This window comes from Cricetulus griseus, chromosome 2, assembly GCF_003668045.3.
Source record: "Cricetulus griseus strain 17A/GY chromosome 2, alternate assembly CriGri-PICRH-1.0, whole genome shotgun sequence".
In the NCBI taxonomy this organism is placed as follows: domain Eukaryota; kingdom Metazoa; phylum Chordata; class Mammalia; order Rodentia; family Cricetidae; genus Cricetulus; species Cricetulus griseus.
Window position 1 is genome coordinate 83,607,617 of NC_048595.1, and position 23,836 is coordinate 83,631,452.

The window sequence follows — 23,836 nt, forward strand, 5'->3', positions numbered from 1 at the left end:
AAACTAAGAGGAGGGGTCCTGAGGAGATTGATCAGTGGTTAAGATACAAACACGGTGACCTCAGTTCAGCTCTCTAACACCCATGCAAAAAACAAAAAAGTTGCGTGTGTCATCATGTGTCTGTGACCTCAGTGCTGGGGTCAGAGACAGGTAGACCTTGGAGGCTCATCAGCTAGCCAGGAGCTTCCAATTCCATGAACATCCCCATCTCAAAAAACAAGATGGAGAAATGACCGAGGGAGGCATCCCCATGCCAGCCTCTAGCCTCCATATATGTCCACAAGGGTGAGAACACCAGCATACACACACACACACTCTCTCTCTCTCTCTCTCTCTCTCTCTCTCTCTCTCTCTCAATAGGGGACACAGGTGAAATTAAATGTATTGTATAAGTAGTGTAGCCAAAATAGTCACGTAACTGATACAAAATTATAGAGAACACAGTTATGGTTATTTTTAATAATAGGCCTTTTAAATACAACACATTTTACCTTTATGGCATAGCTCAATTTTGGCTAGCCACATTTAAGGTAACATTAACAGAGAGTCACATGCAGCTAATGACTACCTTAGTAGGTAGTCAAGTGCCCCTCTGATGAAAAGCCACATTTTTTTAAAATGGGAATTGGCCACTAGGTGAAGCTGGTGCTCATTCTGAGCTGCACTTGAGAAAAATCTCACATGGGAGGGGAAGACCAAAGCAAGCAATTATCATCAGGCTGTTCTTGCCTCACTCGCTGTTCCCCAAGAGGACTGGTTGCAAGGTACTGCAAAGAGTCCTACACAAACTTCCTGGAACACAAAATGTGGTTTCTCAGATTCTCATGGGTAGCCGGGGCAATGGAGCAGTGTGAGCCAGACAAGGGGATGGGATGCCAGATGGAACCGGCTGCCTTTGAACTGTCAGGCTTCCAGGTGACACGGAGAGGTGCTTTCCCTGGAGGGAAACTTCTGTGCAAAGTTGTCCCTAGGACTTTAGCTAGCCCAGCCGATACTGCCGGTTTTATTTGAAGACAGCATGTACAACCGTGAACCACTTCTTAGGAGGGGATTTTGAAAGGAAACATGAAGTCTACTGGTTTCCTTGAAAAAAAAAAAAACAACTGTAAAAGATGGTATTTTAGCTGTGAGTCATTCTTGCCCAACCAAGCCTTGCAAACTAGAGCAATTCTTTTTATTGCTTTCTTGTGGAGAGGTACAGAAACTCTTCACAAACGTACTGCAGATGTAAGAATCCTTGGTCCCTAAATGTGGTGTGCTCAGTTTTACCCGGTGACAGAGCAGTCCACGGAAGAGTTCACTGTTTTTACAATGTGAAAACAGTGAATGGGTGGAAATTCTGAATATTCATATCCTCTCCATAGGTAGCACAAAAAGTGAATTGAATGGAATAGTTAGAAGACATAGACTGTACTTACATTTCAATCTGTTGAAATGTTCTCTTTAAAGCAGTGGTCCTCAACCTTCTTAATTCTGTGACCCTTTAATACAGTACCTTATGCTGTGGTGACCCCAACCGTAAAATTATTTTTGTACCTACTTCATAACTATAATTTTGCTACTGTTATGAATCGTAAATACGTAAATATCTGATACGCAGGCTATCTGATATGCCACCCCTGTGAAAAGGTTGTTCAACACCAATGGGCTAAGACCCACAGGTTGAGAACCCCTTCCTTATGCATCTTACTTTCTGGGCTCTGACTCAGTATATGATCTGTATCTGTATTGGGATACCAGAGCATTGGGGATGGATATCCTGGGTCTCAATTTTCAAAAGCTGATGGGGGCCACTTCCAGTATGGGGACTGAACAGAACACCTGCAACCATATGTGAATGAAGTCACCAGGTAAGTCCCTACGACTTACCTTCTCTGATATGGCTTTGATGTGGCTTGTGGCCTGCTGTCAGCCTGCACTCCCTCCCAGGAGCCAGCCTGTTTCCTCGAGTGCAACCCGGCAGAAGTCTGCACTGCAGGTGGCACCATTGCTGTGTCACACCAGAGGGAGGGGGGAGCATTGTTCTGCAATCTGGAGACCAGGCTTAGATGGTCAAGGACCCCGAAGCATCTGCTAGCGAGGCTAGCTGCAAGCCAGCCCCAATGTATCACCAGGAAAGGGTCACCTGTCTCCAGTTGTTCTCTTTTGCATTTATTACCACCTACATTGGCCATTGCCTGGGGGTCCACACAGCTGCAACAGTTGAGGTACAATGAGGGTCTAGGGGAGGTTCTGAGAAGCATGAATTCCCCCAGATAGTTAGCTCTGATGTGGGGGCTGAATGGAACATCCCTGCTGATAGGAGAGAGGCATCAACTTGGCTTCTGAGATGCTCAGAAGTTCAAACCCTGCTTTTCTAGTTGTTAAAACCTCAGGTCCATGGTTTTCTGGACATCAAATAACCACAGACATTATAAAGGAAATGTTACATACATGTGTACAGGAATGTTTCTCTAGAGAATAAACTTAAGAGTTTCTGTAAATTGAGGGAAGAAAATTATCTCTACCCAAAGTTTCTGTGAAAAGGAGACAAATAATCGTGGTGTTTTAGATAAACGGCTTTAATAAACACCGACACAGAAGAGTGACATTCTACCAGTTTCCTTTTGGAAAAAACGAGCTTCACAACAAGGTGGGAAGGAAATACTTGGGATCTAATTTTTTTTTTTTTTTTTTTTTTTTTTTTTTTTTTTGGTTTTTCGAGGCAGGGTTTCTCTGTGTAGCTTTGGAGCCTATCCTGACACTCGCTCTGGAGACCAGGCTGGCCTCGAACTCACAGAGATCCACCTGCTTCTGCCTCCTGAGTGCTGGGCTTAAAGGCGTGTGCCACCAACACCCAGCAGGATCTAAAATTTTTAAAGACAGGCTACTTCCCACTCTGCACCCACACCCCATTCCAGATGCCACTTCATTTAAACCTCTGTATTTCTCTCTAGACCATCGGATCTCAGCAGAGAGAATACTGTAGCATGAATAATAATAAAAAACTCAGAGTCAGATATGGGGGTGGGGTGGGGGAAGCTGGAAAGATCAGAGAAGCAAAGCAGCCAGCCACTTGGGAGTCCTTACCTCTACAACACTGAGACCAAAGGGGCAATCCTGTCCTCAGACTGCCTCCTCAGACTGACTGCCTAGATTGCATCTGTCTCTATGAGACCCCATACTGCCATGTGCTTCTGTCTCCTCCTGCCCTGTATTCCTCTCTCTGCCCAGTCATATCACTCCTGTCTCTATCTCCTTAGTGCTGAGATTAAAAATATGTCACCTCAAGCGCTGAGACCACCTTTGTGTGAACTTTGTTTATCTTTTAGACTGGATCAATTTTGTGTATCCCAGGGTGACCTTGAACTAATAGAGATCCATTTCCTCTGTCTCCCAAGTGCTGGGATTAAAGGTGTGTGCCACCACTGCCTGGCCTCTATGGCTAATTAGTGTGGCTAGCTTTGCACTCTGATCTCCAGGCAAGCTTTATTGTTAGATCATAAACAAAATATCACCACAGAGTATGATCTAAGATCCTCTCTTTCCACCTCCACCCCAGCCTAGCACAAAACTTAGCAGTGGTTAACTTTTTCTTGCCTTGATCTGAGGAACAGTGTTTATGTTCCTATCCCAGTCACACAGACACAGATGCACAGGGGCAGGGAGTCACTGAGATTCAATGGCATAGTAAGATGTGCTTCGTGGCTTGTACTGTACCAGACAGTGCAGGCACACAACTGGCCAAACCATACTTGCTGCTTTCTTCTCTGCAGTGCCATGTAAGCTCAATTATACTGTAACCTGCCAAGACACGAAAAATGGACTAGAGTATTAAGAAATAGAGGCCAATTCCAGATTGGGAGAAAGAGGAAGGAGTTTGGAGATGTTTTCTGGATGTGACTCTGTCTTTATGTTTAAACTGGACTTCAAGCATTTATCAGCGAACCCAGGGTGGAAAACTCCCATTTTTGCTTTCTGAAAGAAAAATTTCTTCTCTTCTTCTTTCCTCCTCCTCTTCCTCCTCCTCCTCCTCCTCCTCCTCCTCCTCCTCCTCCACTTCCTCCTCCACCTCCTCCCCCTCCTCTTCCTCCTCCTCCACCTCTTCCTCCTTTTTTAAAGAATCTTTTGTTCAAGGGCAAATGAGGAAGATTCACACTGACAGTCTCAGTTGGAGCTCCTCCCCGATCCCAGCTAAGTAAGGAGATGCACTCACAGGTTTATGCCTTCCTCTCCTGCAGGGTGGACCCATGGTCCAGGAGCGTCTCCTTTCCTTCTGGAATCTCTACAGCTCCCCAGCCAGGGTTAACTCTGAAGGTGGTACTTAAGATATTTAAGAGGCTAGAGGAAAGATATGATGGAAAGGGCTTATCACTAATTCTGAAAACAAATTTAATCCACTGTCTCATTGTTTAGTAAATAAGGTGGTGGTACTGGGTAATCTAGCACCATTTTTTTTTTTTTTTTAGATTATTAGGTTCCCATGATTTTTTACAGATGTGAAACTAATCTTCAGTTACACTATGATAGAAACACCTGACTGAGCAGCAGAGCCTTATTTATTGTGATTGTGTCATAGTACTATATTGGGAGTTTGTTCAGATGAGTATCGCAGAACATTCGTTTCTTGAGATTCCAATGAACATTGACTTGATTTGTTTTGTATCTTTGTTACTGAACATGCCACTTCTGTCTTCACTTAAAGATCTACAACGTATGTTTTACCTGTATGTATATTTGCATAAAATTGCATATTATACCCACGTAGTCAACTGGTTGCCTTTTTCATTGTTATGACAAAATGCCTAACTATAGCAATTTCAGGGTGGAGAGGCTAATCTAGGGACAATTGTGTTGGGGAAGGCATGGTGGTTGATACTGGATTGGGGACAATATGTTCAAACACAAGAGCCTGCTGGGGCTACCAGTTCCAAACCGTAAAAGGCAGTGACTTTTCTTACTTCTCACCATTTGTCCTCTTCCTAATTCCTTTCATTTCAGTATTCTGTGTATTCCCTTCTGTTTTATATTAGTAATACCACAGAATGTTAGTTCCTAGGGTATACTCAAAAAGGATTTAGGGATGGAGATGTGTTGAGTTATACTGCAAGGGACAGTAGATTCACACCCCAGCCCAAGGACACAGACAGATGCTGGAAGGCTCATGCCTTGATGAGATCAGTATCATGGACAGCCCCCAAGACCCTGGCTAGTCAGAAACAGATCAGGTCAAAGGAACCCTTTCATCACAGGTAGTGGGCATCAGAATTCCTTTCCCCTGCCCTTACTCTGACGTGAAGTGTGTGCCTTGTGATGGCAATACTGTAAATTTGTCCCCAAAGTGGCCTTTACTACTTGGCTATATGGTAGCAGATCAGAGGTTCCTTTGCTAGGTGTCACACAATGAAAAATACTGTGGGTGTCAAGTGTGGATCAGGGATATTGATTTCCTCCAGGCAAAGCTTAAACCATTACATCCTCCAGGAAAAAGTTCTGGAACCAGTCTCCAACGGAGCTGGCACTCTCCTCTGCCCTCATTCCCTGCCATATCTCACACACATTCCACTACAGCTTCTACAACTTACTGTGTGTTCTCCACATCTTCTTCTGTGATACTGTAGCCCTCATTCAGAGTGGGACACCTGTCCCCCTTTAGTAAGTTGTCACCTGACACATTAGATGCTCAATAAGTTGTGTTGAATAGATTCAGGGGAGCTACATGAATCAGTACTGGGGACAAGCTTCCCATGACCAAACCCTGGCCAGGAGAATCAGCAAGAAAAGCTCCATAATTCCTGGCTATAAACCCCTTTATTGTATTCTTGAAGAATATAGCTAAAGTAATGACTTAACAGACAGAGAAAATGATTATTGACTGCCAGTGTTTTTTCCAAGTTTCTTACTGGCTATTAGGACAACATTGAAACGACACCATGGAAGCTACTGGACCGTGTAGTGAATTCAAGCTGTTGAATGTTCAGTGTTTCCAAGACTAAAGATGAAAATCCTCCAGAATAATAAAACAAAGGTTATAAAGCTGTGTGCAATGTCTCTTGCCTTGGGAGACAGAAGCAGGAGGCCAGACTGGGCCATGAAGTGAATTCTAGGCTATCCTAAAGTAGAGAGCAAGAGCCCTGTCTCAAAAGCAAAAAAAAAAAAAAAAAAAAAAAAAAAAATCAAACAAAAAACTAAAAATATAAAAAGGTGGGTGAGACTCTGAGCATCTTTGTGAGGTGTAAGGTATGCTGTAGAGAGAGGAGCCTGGCTAGCCCTGGGAGCTGGAGCATGGCTCTCTACGGCACATCAAACCCCTGCACTAGAAGGAAACCGTCTCTTGGTTGACAGCAGAGTCATCCTTGGCCCCTGTGGAAGGCTGAGTTTAAGTATGCCTTCACCTTAAAGCCAAGTCCATCCCAAGGAAGCAGCAATCCTTTTGAAATTATTTTTATATGAATTCAAGCCCAGTCTGGTCTACAAAGTGAATTCCAGGATTGAATGAAGTACGCAAGTTACTAAAAGAAGCCATTAAGAGAGCCATGCGATGGCAGAAACAGAACATGGAGCACGGTGGAAGGTGTCAGGTGTTAGGTGAAAATTCCCCAGTGTTCTCTGCCAGGGAAAGGCTTTGGGATCAGGACAGCTTTGGAATCCTTTACAGCAACATGGGAACTAAAAGACCATGGGGGTGCCTTTCAAATTCCAGGGGGAAATGAATCTAACTCAGATTTCTCTGTTTAGGTAAATTTGAAAAATCAAATGCAAGACTAGAATAAAACACAAAACCTCAAAATATTTCCCATGTGTTGTGACCCTGGAAGCTCTTAAGGATGCAGTTGCACAAACGGAGGAAATAAACGAAGGCAGTGAGGGTTCAAGATACGGGAACCAGGACAAGAAAGCAAAGGGACACCTTGGGATACAAAAAACAAACAAAAGTGGCTGGAGATGGCTTGGTGGGTAAAGGTGCTTGATGATCTGAGTTCAGTCTCTGGGTCCCACATGCTAAAAAGAGAGAACTGACTCCTACAAGTTGTACTCTGACCTCCTCCACATACATACTATTGTCTGAGTGTACACACACACACACACACACACACACACACACACACACACACTCATTCAGATCGGAACACAGTGACTCCCAAGACACACATGCTAAGCAATGTCACCACCAAAATGGTTTACTTCCTTTTCCTTTCGTTATCTTGACAATGCCCAGGTAAATCTTGTTCAGATCCCATCTGTACTTTGCTTATCTAGACTAAGTGCTGATGAAGCTGCTGCTTGAACCAGATTGGGATACTCATTGTCCTGCAGGGCCTGGGGAGATGGCTTAGTGGGTGAGAGCACCATGGCTCACACATGAGGACCCGAATTCAAAGCCTCAGAACCCATGTAAAAAGGCAGACATAGTAACATGCATTCGTAAGCCCAGTGCTATCGGGGATGAAGAGGGAGGGGCTTCTCAAAATGACTGCTGTGGCTTGCTCCAGATTCAGTGGGAAACCCTGTGCCAAAGGAATAAGGCAAAGAGTAATAGAGCCAGACACCTAAAGTCCTCTTCTGGCTTCCACATGCCTGCCACACACACACACACACACACACACACACACACACACATCACAATATACTGCACACATATGTATACATTAAAAAAAAAAAACAAAAACAGAAATACCTCTTTGTTTTATCCTACCGAGGGTTGAAGGTTGGCAATGGTAAGCTTAGGGATGGCTTAAATTTCCTAGCCACATGCATCATTTTGAATGCATTAATAGTAAGCTCAGTCACTATTATGTGCCAAAGTTGCATCAAGGAAAGACATCAAAGCCTTTCTCCTTGGTGACATTTAACCAAGAGAAAGCCTAGATTTGAATTCTCTGCTTTATTCTCCCTGTCTTCCATTGTCCATGCTTGTCTCTTGTATGAATATGAATCTGTACCTTCCTGAAGCCTGTTTTGTGTATCTGTACCTATTTCTGTGTCTGTCTCTGTATGCCTGTCTCTAACCAAGGGACAACACAGAAAGCATCACATGGGAAAGAGTGGAGCACTTCACAGACATCTTTAACAGAGTTTTACAAGGGATAACTGAAAGACCCCGCCCCCTGGCTGGTTCTCTCTCGGTGACACTCCCGTACGCGCGCACACTCCCACACGCCTGGCGGCTGGCTCCCTCCCAAGCCGGTTCACCCAGGCGGGGGGCCCTCGACCCAGGCCCGCCCGCCTGGCGCCGCGCCCCGGGGCTGGGGCCGAGCGGGGAGAGGACGCCCCCCCCCATGGGGAACCTCCGTCCCAAGGTCAGCCATCTGGACGCGGAGGGGGGAATTGGGTCTGTTGTACCAGGTGCAGACCTTGAGAATATACTGATAACTCTGTACCTCATTAAATTGTCCAATAGAATCCCTGTAACTATGCTTTTCGCTTCTGCACTGTGCTTTTTAGCTATATAAGGACCCCTCTCCCTTGGCTCGGGGCTTAGCCTACCCAAAAGCTAAGCCCCGGGGTACCAGCGCTACTAATAAAGCCTCTTGCTCTTACATCCAGAGTTCGTGGTTTCGCTGATTCCTGGGTGCGGGTCTCCTTCTGAGGTCTTTCATAACACTACTGACTCCAACTGACCCAGACAACAAGCACTGTTTACCAAGCAGTACCCATATGTTGCATTCAGTATTTATGGCATCCATTCATTTTATAAGATTGATTTTAGCCTCTATTTTTGTTGTCTTCAGCAAGCAACTGTTGGGACACACATGCATTGCTCTGGGTCAGGGGCATAGAAGAGTACATGATTTAAGATTACAGCTATGCATTACCTTAGGTTGGAAAAGTTGATTACAACCTTTCCAACAAGTAAGGTTAGTTGTTTCATTGTTCTCTTAAAGGAAGGTTAAACAAATAGGCTGAGTACATACACAGTAAGATAACAGTCTTAAATCTTAAGTGACCTCGAGGTGCATTAACTCTGGCAGTGAGGTCCAGCAAAGAGCTCTAGTCTCTTGGAACAAGAGAAATTTTCATCATATCACCACAGTCATACTCCTGCAGATGCTAAGAAGGCTAACACTGTCAAAAGTAGAGGAAACATGGCTCACAGTGCCTGTTCCCTACGTGTATCCTTCTAAGAGGCCCTTTAAGTGTAGTTATTAAGTCAGGGGTGGTAGCTGATGCTTATACACCCCCCTACCCCCCACCCCCGCACTTGAGAGGATGAAGCAGGAATGTTGTAATGAGTTTGTGACCAGGCTGGGCGACATAGTGACTTCCAGGACTTCCTGGGCTACAGAGTGAGATTCTGTCTCTAACAAAACCAAACACACGAGATGAACATAGTTATAAAAAATGTAAAACACACATCTTGTTATTATCTTTTAAATTTTACTTTATGTGTCCTCTGTCTTCTCCACTCTACCACCTGCCCCTCCCCCGGCCCGAGTCCCCTGGGAGGACTTTTGTGTGAAATGTCCCATAGCTCCGTCCTCTGCTCCAGTGAAAGACCACAGGTTATTTGAGAGGCTTCTCCATGAAGAGTTCCTGTGCCCGGGGGGCCCCCTCTCTGTAGTTCCTGTTTTCATTAACCCCAGAACCCAAGAATCACAGGTCAAAGCTTATTGTTGCTGCAGGTTTGCTCAGGTTCCCTAACTGTCTGCTGGCGTTCTGACTTGCATCTTAAGCCCCTACAGCCCAAGGCTCATCATGCCTTGAGGGCTTACACCCAGAGGTGAGGCTTTGTGGAAGACAGCTCATGAAGATTCCCAGCTAACCAACGGGTCAGCCCACTGATGGGCTGTAATATGAAGGTGTCATTGGAAGGTGGTAGAACTCAGGGTGTTGGAGGAAGCAGTTAGAGGCCTTTGAAGTGTACTGTGCCAAGCCCCTTCCTTGTTCTTTACTTCCTGGCTGCCCGGAAGTGAGCAGCTTGGCTCCTCTGTGAACCGCCTGCTGTGGTCTTCTTCCTTTCCTTGGGCCCCAAAGCAATGGAATTAGTTAACTTTGGAATAAACCTGAAGCCACGAGCTAAAGCAAACATCCCCCCTTCAGTGGTTCATCATCTCTGGCAATTTGTCACAGCAAGAAAAAAAAAAGTAACTGATTGAACATACTTGTCAAACTTTTTCTTTTAAGCCCACAAATAGAGTTTATTCCATCTGGATCTCACATGGAAACAAATATTTATGTGTGTGAAATTATATATATATATATATATATATATATATATATATATATATATATCACAAGATCATGTGTCCTGTGTATGGTGGATGATTGATTTTTTTTTTTTTTGGAGCGGTAACAACATAAGATTAACCATTAAGCATTTTCAAGGAGACTGTTCTGTGGCATTTGAAATATTTATAATGTTATTCAACTATCACTCTATTTCCAAGACATTTTTCATCAGTTGAAAAGAAAAATTGATGTCCATTAAGCAGTCACTTCCTTCTTCCCTAAGTCCTTGTCAACTACTAGTCTGCCTTTTGTCTTTGTGGTGTCAATAAACAAAACAAAACAAAACAAAAACACAGCTCTCACCTCAAAGGGGTAAAATAGAGCTTATTCTGGAGCCAAATATGAGTGACTACGACCTGGGGAACACAGATTCAGGTGACTCTAAATTCCATCTTTTACACAGAAACAGTGTCATAAAGTTATATACCACATCCAGAAGGCTGTCTCAAGGATGTTATGTCCAACTAGATGTGGGCAAGGAATGGCTACTTAGGGAATAAAGACAGCTCACTTAATTGTAATTAAGTCTGGACATGCCACATTCCAAGCCCTCCATAATCACTGATGCTCTAATCAGTTAATCAGCCTTGAAAATGGTTCAGTACACATTGTGTCTTGCTTCTGGGGATGTTCATAATGATTTTATCTTGGCTGGAAACCTTATATAAATACCTGTAAGATCTCTTGTACCCGATTTCTTTCACTTTACATAATACGGTCAAACATTGGAAAGCACTTACTAAGTCCATCAGCCATGCTTCCTGTCCAGGGGAATCTGACTGCCACACCCTGGACAGATGTAAAACAGGACTGGCAAGATGGCCTGGCAGGACTGGTCCCACAGTCAGACTCCGAGGTCCTCTGCAGATTGGAAGGCCTTGAGAGTTTCTGTGCAGACACTAGCACCGTGATCGACCAAGGACCGTCCCTGTGAAAACTGCTATGGGGCACAGCACAGCCCCACAAATACCATGGGGTCCTGGGAGTTAGCAAACTTCCTCTTTGGGTTACAGGGCAGATGATGTCTGTCCTTAGCCGAAGCATCCTTGAATCTCAGCACTCACTCCTCTGCCTCCAACCACTCGGCATGCTATTAGTTCCTCCCTCCTGAGGTCTTGAGGTACTTTATAAATTTTATGGTAATAGTTCAGTTTCTTTCAAGGGAATGTGGTCTGTTCCTGGCCTACAGCCCGATTCCAGCACACAGAGTTCTCAGTCAACATCTCTTACTTAAACTCTTCAGAAACCCTGGGATCCCTTCTTTTCTGAACATCATCTCCTTCCTGGATCCTGAAGCTCTGACTCCAACCCTAGACCTGCATAGGTGCTTTTGGGTCTGTGCTCCCATGCCCACTTCTTTCTGTGCAGATCTACTCTGGCAACTGCACCTGGCTTCTTATCCCTCATCTCAGACTCGAACGTAGGTCCCATTCAACACTGTCTAGTCGTGTATGGCATTCTTCTTAATCGTATATTCTTTGTACAAAACAGCAGATTTCATTATAACAATCTAATGCCCACCCCCTCTGTCGGCCTCCCACTGGGCCCCTTCAGCAGGAAGGCTGCAACTTTATATATTTTCCTCTGAGTTTGAGTGGGCGATTTTTTTTTCCCCAGAAACCGTACTGAACATAGTGTGTGTGTGTTTGAGCCTTCAGACACCTAATAGATGGATGTTTGTTTAAACTCGGGTTTGTGGAAATAGTACACGAGGAAAAAGGAGCCGAAGAATTCATGGGAAAATCCAGAAAGTAGTAGTTTCTTGTTTAATGTATGAGGACCTTGTCTCTACAGTAGCATATTTCTTTTAGACCACCGGGATCAGGACCTACAAAACAAAACCATGCCTGGGCTTTTAGCCAGTGAGACACTGCTTGAGCAGAGTGCCCTCTGCAGGCCGTTAGCGCGCGGTGCAGGAGCCGTGGGCTCCTTCCCTCAATTGCGCCTTAATATGGAACCTGGGCCTTTTTCTTTTCTGGGAGCAATGACTTGGAGAAAAGAGAATCCTCAGGCCTTTGAGGTATCTGGGAAGGGTTGTTTCGAAGTCATGGCATGCCAGGACTGCCAAGGGAAGAGTAACCAGCAGGTTAATCTTTAAATGGACCGCATGCTGAGCACCCAGCTCAAACCAAAGGAAACAAGGTTCTCTCTACTACCTCAGGAACCCTGGCCTCAGTAATCCCTTGGCCTCTGGGAAACAATGTGGTGGACCCATTCCTGAGTCTAAATCCGGTCCTGCTCCTTCTGTGCCTGTCTGAAAGCCTCTCATGCCTCCACAGTGTTCTGAGACAGGAGGGGACCTAAATGGCAATCTGTGTGAATCTGTAAACAAAGATGGCTTCATCTATACACGGAGCAAGAGGCTGTTCTTCAGCAATCCTGACTCCATTGCCTCAAACTGTTGGTCCTGACAAACGGTATTTCTGGAGAGGGCATCCCAGCCCTGCTATTTAATAGCAATGTGTGTGTCTTAGAATCTATCCCACAGCTATTCCTCACCTATAATACAGTTACAAGAGCTTCTGTCTTGCAGGGTTATTGTGAGAATTAAATAACTATACATACATGCATGTGGGACTATTTTTAATATTAATAGAGAATACACCTCACTCCTCACGACCTCGATTATGCTCCCTGCTCCTTTGCTACAGTAGGCAGATGGATGCTAACATCTGTAGGAATGACCTGCCCTCCTCCTGCTGGGTGCCAGCTGGGATACTTGCCCCTCTGGCAGCTACACTCCTCCCAACATGGCTCCTTTTCTCTGCAGAGCAGCAGCACAGACACACATGGCTTCTCAGACATAAGAAGGGGAGCAGCCCATGAAGTGTGGCCTCAGGAGCAGAAGCAACATTACATGGTGACTTTCAGGGTACTAAAGGCCTTGGGGTGAGAATGTGCAGTAATGGATGAGCCCTGATGGGTTTCCACAAGGATCCCAGGAGATTCTGACCATGCAGGTCCAGAACAAGGAACACAGGAACAGATGACATCTTAAGGAACCCTAAAATAAGTGTCTCACTTCTTCCAAATTAAATAATCCGAGGGCTATGTTTTTAGTTAAGGTGAGGTAGGTGTGTGTGTGTGTGTGTGTGTGTGTGTGTGTGTGTGTGTGTATGCTTTTGAAGCCAGCTGAAGCATTTTAATTGCTAAAGAAATCATATTCAGTTTCATGCTTTAGATCCTTTAGATCTTACTTTTAAATCCTGACATTGAACAAATAAATTAGTTACAGTCTTTGATTTTTTTACATGGTTTATTGAAAATTTCTTTTTTGGATTCTCATTACTATTGAATGATACCATAGACTGATACCACATGGTAACTTGCACCTCAGCTTCCCAAGTGCCAGGATTACAGGTAGCTCTTCACCACTGACTAGCAGTGAACCTTCTTAACATACATGGCACTTTGTAAATATGCTATATATGTATGAGGATATACAAACAAATGACAGAATTGGTCACAAGGATCTGAAATGAACACCAGGGCTTCCATAGAGTACCAATTGACACCAAATACAACCACAGGAGGGCACAATTGTACTGGTAACACACACTTGCTGAAGATATAAGTGTTAGCCTCAGGAAAACAAGAGTCCAGTCACAGTGACTGACTATAGGAGACATTGGGAGCCTCAGAGCACAGGGGCTATAGGCACATCTCAATATTCAGCATAAAGTTGCAACATTCAGAGTTATCACTGTTTAACACAACACCCCATACACACACTAAAACCATCATCTGAGCCTAATAAAGGGAAGAGATTATAAGTCATAAAATCCTACCTGGCTTCAGCTTCCTCCTGTCCTCTATCAAATGGACAAGAAACAATTCCCCTGACTATATCCTGGGTTCAGGCTGACTCTGCCACTTAGGAGCTGTGGGCACTGGCCAAGGCCCAGTCCTACCATGAGCATCATCTGAACCCAGAGAGGGAAGGCAGAAGACCAAGGGTAAGTGAAAGGACTGCAAACAGTGCTGTGTGGAGCTTGGAGGTTATGGTCCAAACATCCACACTCACTCATCTGTCCAGTTTCCCAGACATTCACGGTTTCTGTCCCAGCTCAGGGCCCAAATGAAGAAACAGCAGCTCTTGCTGCTCATCCTGGCTCAGCATTTGGCAAAGACACATCCATCCCCTCCTCTACTGCCTTCCTCTGTGGCACAGGAAGGACACCCACGATCACCCATGGAGTGACAATCAGTACCTAATACACCACAGGAGGAGATAATGGGACTGGCAACACAATCTTGCTGAAGGGGCTCGGGGGAGCCACAAAAGTAGTCACAATGACTACATGAGGCTCTAAGTCTTTGGAGGACCGGGTTGTGACAAGAACATGACACAGACCACATTTCTAAGCATGACACTACTGTCCTCCAGTTCTAAGACATTCATAATGTATGCCAGTGCATTAATTTTTGAAAACATGCCTTTTCAAACTGGTATTTTAGGATAGAAAACAGTTCTGGACGAATGTTGAAGCCCCTGTGGGATCAGGTGGAACCCAGGGAGGACTATCCTAGGGAAGACGAGGATCAGTGACCATCTCACTGATGGATTAAACTGTGAGGATGCTGGTGTGTGTGTGTGTGTGTGTGTGTGTGTGTGTGTGTGTGTGTGCTCGAAGGAGACATTTGCATTTCAAAACTGGTGTGAGGAGTTGGTGGTCCAGTTGTGGAAATGATGAATTATTGTGGGCTGAGGGCCATGGAGTGACTTTCAGATCACGGGGCATTCTTATCCCTTCGGGAATTCTGAACTAGGACTGAACCTCAGGGATGACCCCATGTTTTTTTGCCCATTCAAGAAGACAGAGAAAGACATATGAGGTTGGTGGTTAGAGGTCTGTTGAGGGGGGTCCTAACCTGGGGACTTGGGTCCCTTTCCTTTATTAGACTGTTTGTGTGTGCACTGGGCTCACCTGTCCCTTCACAAAGTCCTGAAGAGGGCAGCAAATGTCCTCTCCTATCACTCTGCACACTCCATCAAAACAGGGTTTCTTTCTGAACCCAGAGTGCACATCTCCACTGGGCAAGAACCAGGAAAGGCCCAGCTAGCCTCTTGTCTCCTAGACCCTGCAGTGGGGCTTCACAACTTCACAACAATGCTCAGCATAGTACACGAGTATGGGCATCTGAGAGCCCCACCTGAGGATAATGATGGAGCAAGCAGCTTTAACCCCTGAGCCATCTCTCCAGCCCTTATCCTGGTTTTACGTTTTCCAGAGGTATAGGCGTCAACTTTCTGCCATGTGACAGAATTCAGTAGCTTCCAATTGGCCGAGCAAGTTGACAACAAGAACCAGACAGTAAGGGAAGCCAGACAAAGGCCAAAGAAGCCAGGGACACAGTCTCGTTGCTTCCTCTCCTCCTCAGAACTTCCAAGAGACTGCTTGCTGGAACTCAGAGACGCTAAGAAAATGTCCCCGGAGACACTGACAGTGGAGAACACAAAAGCAAGCTTGGCAAGACAGAGAGTCCAGGCTCTCGTGCCCAGAGGTCTCGGGACTTGGGATCTGGTGGGAAAGGCTCTGCTGCTCCCTGTCCCTGGAACATGGCCTGACCCCTGTGCAGAGCCGCCCAGAGAGGCTTCAGGAGGAACACTGCCAATACTGTCTGAAGAGCTCAGCAGGCTGGCCCTGCACGTGAGGGCTCCCTCTCCCTGACTGCCTCTGAACACCTCTAGCTCCCAGAGAAGCCTGGCACAAGGCATGAAACCACGAGAAAGGACAATGACAGGCACCTGGGAGGGAGAAGGGAGCATCAGGAAATCTTGGGGCCTGTGCTACCTGGCCCACTACCGTTGTGAGACTGCCTCTGATCTGCTCCCAGCTATAGGGAGTTTCCCAGCTTCTTTGGAAAGTGACTTCAGGAGCAGTAATAGAGCTAAAACCCAAGAGGAGTGAAACACCTGGATGCTCTGTCCTGCAGGTGGCAGAAGAGGAGTCTGCCCCTCCTCCACTCAGTCAGGGCAGTGGCTTTCAATGCTGTCCTGTCTGCTCTAGGGCAAGAGCTGAGGTCCTTGTCACCCCTTCCATATAACTCTGGATTCAGTATGTCAGGGACCACCCCCCTTGCCACACATGCCTTTCCCCATGTCCCAAGGTCACAGACAAAATCTGGAGCCTCTTCTTCCTCAACATGCCACTTTCATTAGGGCATACCATGAGCTGAGAGTTGGTGTCCCTCCAGACTCAGAGGTCACAACCTATCTCTGCAGTGAGAAAGGGACCAGGGTAGCATGTAGGACACACAAAAAATCCCTTCGTGAATGTCACTAGTCTCCTCAGGGATGTAGCCAGATGAGCTCTCCTGACCCTCTTGCCTGTGGAACTCAGCTCTAAGGTGCTGTTCAGGAGTTCGGGACTCGCTCGCACCAGACACTCTGTGAGGACCATGGCCCGGGCCTTCCCAGGTTCAGCGCTATTTTCAAACACTGTCTGCTCTTTATTGAGGATTAACATTTTGTGACAAACCAGTCCTGAGGTTCAACCACGACCCCAGGCAGCACCCACCCTCAGGATCCATCGAGGCACAAATCCTTGCCTATCCCAGGGAACAAAGAGCTAAGAGACAGCTAGACAGGTGAGGGTGAGCCCCTTCCACGGTGCTCTAATGTGCTCCCAAGTCCCTCAAGGTGGGAGAAGAGTGACAAAAAAGAAGAATCGATCAGCAACCCGAGAAAAGACCACCGGAGACTTCACAGAGCCCAAGAGGGAATGAGGCACCCTAACAGGAAAGCGCAAAGTATCCTGGGAGTGAACCCACTGTGGCCTCTGCTTCAGCAGCTTCACCACTGACAAGGAGGAGGGGAAGCAGGAGACCCAGGCCACGAGGCCATTCCAGAACAGAGCTCTGTCTATGGAGGAGAGATGTGACTCAGGAGGGCAGGCCAGTGGCCGAGCACATCACAACTTCTGAGAAGCACAGACAGGGCTTTGCTATGGATAGTAAAAGAACACAGCTAGTCAATGAGAACTGCAAGTCCCAGGCAGGGACCACAGAACCAAGTTCCCACGAGCACAGGGTTATCTGCCCCACAGGAAGGGGGTGAAGTCACATTCTGAAACTCAAGGAGTCCCCAAGGACCAGCACTGTCACCAGCAAGATGAAGGTCATAGCAAGGTCACGAATGCCAAGATACCAAGGCAATCAGGGCAAAAGGCAATGTGTGAGAGGCACCGCCATCCCTGCCACCACCTCCTCTCCTCCTGGTTTAGGAGTCTCCTTGCCTGAGTTAGCACATGACAGGCTAGGAAACGAGGCCAGGGTTTGCTGTGTCTCCATCATAGGAAACAGGAAGAGGCATTGGATTCGAATCCATACGGCCCATAGTGCTTCAGGCTGATGCTGAAGTAGGGGGTCAAAATGAGTCCAACCAGACATTTCATGGGCTGCTAAAGTACTGGTAGCTGGGTGTGGCCCTGCCAGTGTGGTCAGGGGAGCCAGCCCCTGAGGTCAGCCTCTGGAGGCCCTGGTTGCTTGCAGGGCTGCTCTCCATTAGCACCCCAAAAGTTTCTCTCTCCATGACCACCCAGAAGGCAGCTTGTGCAACAGTAGCATGCCACGTCACAGTGACCCTCACCTTGACTAGGCTTTCCAGGATCCTCAGTGGATCCAGAGGAAGGACAGTTCCCCATGCCATTTGCCATCCCTGTGCTGGCTGAGGTCCCCAGTCTACTGGGAGAGCCAGGCTCCACTGCTCCAGGACTCTTTAGTCACAGCCTGCAAGGCCTCCAGCACAGCAGCTCCCAAGACCTGGCTTGGCAACTGCCACCGGACAGTGCTGAGACCAAGGTTTCCTTGAATATCACACTCAGTCTACTTATAGGCTCCTTTGGTGCAGCCCCAGAGGACCAGTTATTAAAACACTTCCCCTTTGCTTGCTGGCTCCCAGGAGAACAAAAGAATTACTAAGCAACACTTAGAAGCTGTATCCTAGGACAATGAACCAAAGACCAGAGACTACGACCTAGACAAAGCAGAGACACTTGCTTCCTCAGCACCTCAGCCCCAGAAGGCAGTGAGAGGTGACCCGGCCCAGGAGCAGTGAGGGCTGATCTCTTAGCAAGTTCCCAGTACCTCCCAGGTGGGGAATTGCTCACCATTTATTTTAAGGACCAGATGGGAGGGGAATTTGGGCTTGAGGATCATGCATTCACAGTGGCAGGACAAAAAGGGCCATTGGTGGCTGACCCTGAAATCTTGGCTGCAGTGACCTTTGGTCATCCTGCCTTGGGCACAAACAACTCCATAGTGTCCCCTGGGGCTCAGTTTCCTCTGTGCCTGGTGTCCACCAGGACAGGAGAGAGGAGCTGGTTCTGGGCTGTATGGTGGAAAGGACTCAGGGATGCTTCTTGGCCACAGAGTGGGCTCCATGGTCCCTTCGATATGCAAGCACTCCCTCTCCAGACCCAAGAGAAGAGAGGGCCTGCCAGGGTGAGGTGAAGGAGTGACACTGATGTGTTTCCCACAGGAAGTCAGCTTTCCGTGGGAGGTCAGCCAGCCAAATGCTGTCAAGACAAACAGGAGGAGAGGGGGCAGTCAAGGAGCCTTTGTCCTTCTTGCCTTTCCAATAGGCAGGCCAAGCCAAGGGAGGGCAGCAAGGATGCCAACCACAAATCAGGAGCAGGAGGAGGAGGAGTGATGACATTATAGCTATGAGCAAGGAATCTCAACACAGTCACACGTGGTATGCAGGGACCCTTCTAACCACTGCTGTGGAGACTGCCTTCCTGGCAGTAACACAACACCAGACCTCTGAATGGGACTTATGTGCCCACCAACCCACACCAGGAGAGGGCCTAAAAAGCACCCAGGTTTGCAGCCTCATGTGTACAAGTGGCCAGTGACCACAGGGTCCTGGGCCTCAGGGTGCAGGTCCAGGAACACATTGGGCACTAAGGATCTGCTAAGCCTGCAGCATAGTGCTTAATGAGGTGGTGAGGCTTCCTACTGAGGCTGTGTGCCCACCAAGGAAAGCTGGTTCTCTAGGATCGCCTTCATGGCTGCAATATCGCATTCTAGCCGACCCAAGGCATCAGCCTGCCCTTGCTGTGTTCACAACTTGAGGCAGAAAAAGCACCTGGGGTAAAGGAGGCAAGAGTGAGCATGGCTGTAAGGAAAAGAGTCACCTGGTGGTCCCCTCAAGGCTCTCTCTTGGGTCCCAGGGGCAAGGCTCTTCTCTTCAGCTAGGAAGATGATGACTGAAGCAGGGGACCTTTCTTTTGGTCTGTGGCTCAAGTCTTCCTCACCTCCAGTACTCACAAGTCACAGAAAATGCTTGTCTTCTGGGCTGATGGTTTTCTTTAAGGTTCCGGAGACTCCTGGCCCCTTCTCCTGCTAGGCAGAGACTCTCCAGGGACAGAGCTCACCAAACACAGGCAGGCCCTGTGTGGACACATCACAGACAGACAGACAGACAGACAGACAGGGGACAGGTCAGTATGACCACTCAGATGGTTCTCTTACTGGGTTTATCCTGTCTACATCAATATCTTTTCTGATGGTCCAGTTTTTCCAAGGTGCCACTTTCACTAGGTGTTTTGCATCCCCTGCCCAAGTTCCCAGCATGTGTGTGTGTGGCCTGACTCTATATTACCTCCCAGGTTTCCACTGCCCATTCCCTGCCATGGCCTATCATCTCTCATTCCTCCCTGGAACCTAGTATTTGACACCAGAATTTCCACAGTAATTGCAGTCATTTCTCTGAGAAAATTCCCCCTGTTGAAAAAGAAAGAAAGAAAGAAAGAAAGAAAGAAAGAAAGAAGGAAGGAAAGAAAGAAAGAAAGACAGATACAATCCCTTATCTTTGTTTGCTCCAGTTTTGTTTTTGCTTTTGTCTTTAGGCAGGATTTCGTTCAGCCCAGGCTGGCCTTGGGCTCTCTGGGGAGCCAAGGATGACATGGCCCTCCTGATGCTCATGCCTCCATCTCCTGAATGCCCCGGTTACAGGTGTGCCCCATCACATCTGTTTCAAAGTGGCTCTGGGGATGGAACTCAGGGCTTCATGTGTGCTAGCCAAGCAAGCATGCCAGCAGCCAAGCTACAGCTCCTCCCTTCTACCTCAGGAGTGGAGGCCCTTTACCAAAGGGAGTTGCTCCGCAAGGCAGGGCTGGCTTGTCTCTACCTCACAGCAGGCCCCCTGGGTCATGCTCCTGAGAGGTGGGCTAATAGGACCCTGCCACACTGTAGGACTCAGCCTCACTGAGTTAGACCTCTTTTCACCAGAGAGCCCAGGCTCTCCTAAAGTACACAATGCTCTCCTGTCTCAGCCTTTGAGTATCCAGCAGTTCAGTCCTGGGACCCTGGGACCTGGCTTTTAAGGCACTGAGGAATAAGTGTTATTCTGAACAATGAAAATAAGATTGGCGATGGACCTTGGGTCATGGCTGTTTCATCATTTTGAGACCTGGTGTGCAGTCAGCTGAACCCATGCCACCTTCTCAAAACTGTTTCCAGGGCTGTACTGAGAGATCTTAGGGGTGTGCCTAAAAATCACAAGACATTATCCTTTACCTTCCACATGTGGACATATGTCACTTAAAAGGAAGTTAACCGTAACTATTTCAATGTGAGCAAAACATGCACATTTTCAGGGGAGCCACGGCCTTACCCAGTCATCACAATACCCTAAAGGGGTAGGGGTCACCTCTTGGTGGCAGGCAGATTCAGGGAAGTTCCTTTCCCTCTGTAAACTTACTATGCAGCAACAGTTACATTTCCTGCTTGCTATGTCCGGGACACCTCTTTTTTTTATCATTTATTTTTTAAAAAAATTTAAAACAATCTTTTCTCATTTTACATGCCAACCCCAGTTCCCTTCCCTTTCCTGCTCCCCCATTTTCCCCCACCACACCGCCATCCACTCCTCAGAGAGGGTAAGGCCTCCCACGGGGAGGCAACAAATAGGCACATCTCCTTGAGGCAGGACTGAGGCTCTCCTCCCTATATCTAGGCTGAGCAAGGTAACCCTCCAAAAAGAGAATGGGCTCTGAAAAGCCAATTCAAGCACTAAGGATAAATCCTAGCCCCACAGACTGCCCAAGCCACACAATTGTCACCCACATTCAGGGGACCTATTTTGATCTTAGGCAGGTTCCCCTGCTAACCAGATACCTCTTGCATCTTGCCCAGTAGTGGGTCTTTCTCTCTCCTGCCCGGCTGCTGAGTTTGCACCTTTGCTGCTGCCTTTTCTCTCAACACTAAGGAGTACTTTGGGAAGGTTTGTTTGGCTAATGGCAGAGTGGGAGAAGATGGTCTCTTACAGAAGTGCTCCAGGCTGTTGCCTTTGCTGCTGCCACAGCCAAGGCTCTGCTGGCAGCCTTCCTTCCAGCCCAAGTGTGTGGACAGGAGCCTGTCCCTCAGCTGGACTAAACTGAATTCGTCACTGGACAATGGAGATGGTCTAAATACCCACTTAGCTTGAAGACGATTCCTCCAAAGCGACAACGACCGTTGCAGGTCCACGGGAGTCTGGTAAAGGAAGGACCAGCATCTGCGTTGGTGCTGTCTGTATGTTCTGTGGGTCGGACAGAAAAGTCAGGCAGCCTCAAACCGAAAACTGTTTTGGATATAAGGTTCTCAGAACTTTTCACTCACACATGTGACGTTGAGATAAGCCCAAATCGGAGATTTTCATTCCATGTAGCTTGGCCTTTGGTTTTCTCTATGAACTGTGCTAGGAATGTAAATCACCTCCCTGGATCATTTCGTTTGTGACCCTGGGCTAGGAATCAACCGTTAGTCAAAGGCCACGCGCGCCCTCTGCTGGCCGTTTTCGTGAAGCGACGTAGGTGTGCATTAATAAGGTCCTTCTACTGATTGGTCTCTTGGAATTCCTTCCGTTCTGTCCTAGATCCCACAGTTCACAGTAATTTTGGGATGAGTGATCAAAACTCAAGGAAGGGGGAAGAAGTACATAAAATTTATGTAAATCAAAGATTTTTCTGGTTCCCCCTCCCTTTCATACGCTCATACTTGCTTCCCACGCCTCATTAAAGAAAACACTATTCTGGGAGATTTTGTATTGATTGTGTCTCATCGGTGCATCCCGACCCACTAGATGTTTCTGGAACTGGATTGACCGCTACACATGTTTCTACCTGTTTAACAATGCTGTCCTTCCTACAAAAGTACCAGAATTCCCTAATAGCACAGCTACACTATTAGGTATATGGTAAATCTGCCAAAGCCTCAAAATAAGAGCAAATCACTGTTCTAGAGCTGACCAAAGTGAGGCACACCTGCACGCGACCTGGTGACAATCCCTGTCCTGACCTAATCAAGGATAAAACCAGAAAATTATGTTATGATGAGGCCATTGATTGCTGTTTATGTTTTCAACAGCTACCTCTCTAAACAAATACCATTTAAAAAGATACTGCAAAAAGCCAAATTTACATAAGAGTAAATGATATCTAAGATCAACGAAGTAGTTGTTAGTTTTGATTTACAGTATATATGTGTATAAATGAATATATATAATAAATAGCATATATTATATATAATATTATATATATTACATGATTTGATGGTGCTTCGGGCTGGAGAGATGACTCAGCAGGTAAGGGTGCTTGCTGTTTCCCAGTGGTTTCCTACTACTCATATGTGAGCTCACAAATGTCTGTTAACTCCAGTTTCAGGGGATCTGACGCCCTCTTCTGGTCTCCTCAGCTGCTGCATGCACCTGGTACACAGAAATATACATATACAGAACACTTTTGCATATAAAATAAAACAAAAATAACTCCTTTTTAAAAGATGGTGTTAAAAGGGCCTAGGCCCAGCACAGGAAGATTTGGTGGACTTTGCAGAGCCCCTGTTGAGGGCCCTACCCTGCCTGGGGAATGGTGGGTGGATGGGGTGGGTGGTAGGCTGGGGGTGGGGGATGGGGTGAGGGGAGAGAGAGGGAGAAGGGATAGTGAGAAGGGACTTACATGTGAAACAAGGCTGTTCCCTAACTTGAATTAATAATATATATATATATATTACTAGTATATATATATATATATATACAAAACAGAACAATGAATTTTGTACCTTCAGATTTCCTTTCTGAACATAATAGTCTAGATGGTTTAATATATATATATATATGTATATGTATATGTATATGTTTGTGTGTGTGTGTGTGTGTGTGTGTGTGTGTGTGTGTGTGTATGGGTTAATAACCACCACATGGGTGCAGGTGCTCACGGATATTAGCAGAGTGCATGAGATCCCGTGGAACTACAATTACAGGTGAGACACCTGATATGGACTCTCATAACTGAACTCTCAGCAAGAACAGTAAGTGCTCCTAACCACTGAGCAGTCCAATGGCCCCTCAAGATGACTTTCAAAGTCAGGCAAGCTGCAATCTTGATAGTGAATCAGCTACATTTAAAATGTCCCCCATAGTTTTCTGAAGACCATGTCAAAGGAGGGCAAAACATACTTCAGTATCACATCTGGTCCTCTCTGGGGTACAAAGCCTCTATTCCTTTGCCTGCAGATGTGGAGGGGAGAGTTCTAAGAACCTCTAAGCAATGACTCCTAAAGAGAGGCAAGCCCAACTGTTCTATATTAAGCTTCCTGTTTTCAATAAAGACTAGATGTATTCAGAAGGTCCTAAGACTTT

At 46.6% G+C, this 23,836-nt stretch overlaps 1 long non-coding RNA gene across 1 annotated transcript; it reads right to left on the reverse strand.

The window, feature by feature from the left end:
• Positions 1-13,468: 13,468 nt before the first annotated feature.
• LOC103163993 lies at positions 13,469-21,955 on the reverse strand. Its single transcript, XR_003482211.2, has 3 exons — positions 21,817-21,955; positions 21,635-21,736; positions 13,469-19,605 (listed from the first exon to the last, which is right to left on the reverse strand). It is a non-coding gene; the product is annotated as an uncharacterized LOC103163993 (long non-coding RNA).
• Positions 21,956-23,836: the final 1,881 nt, after the last annotated feature.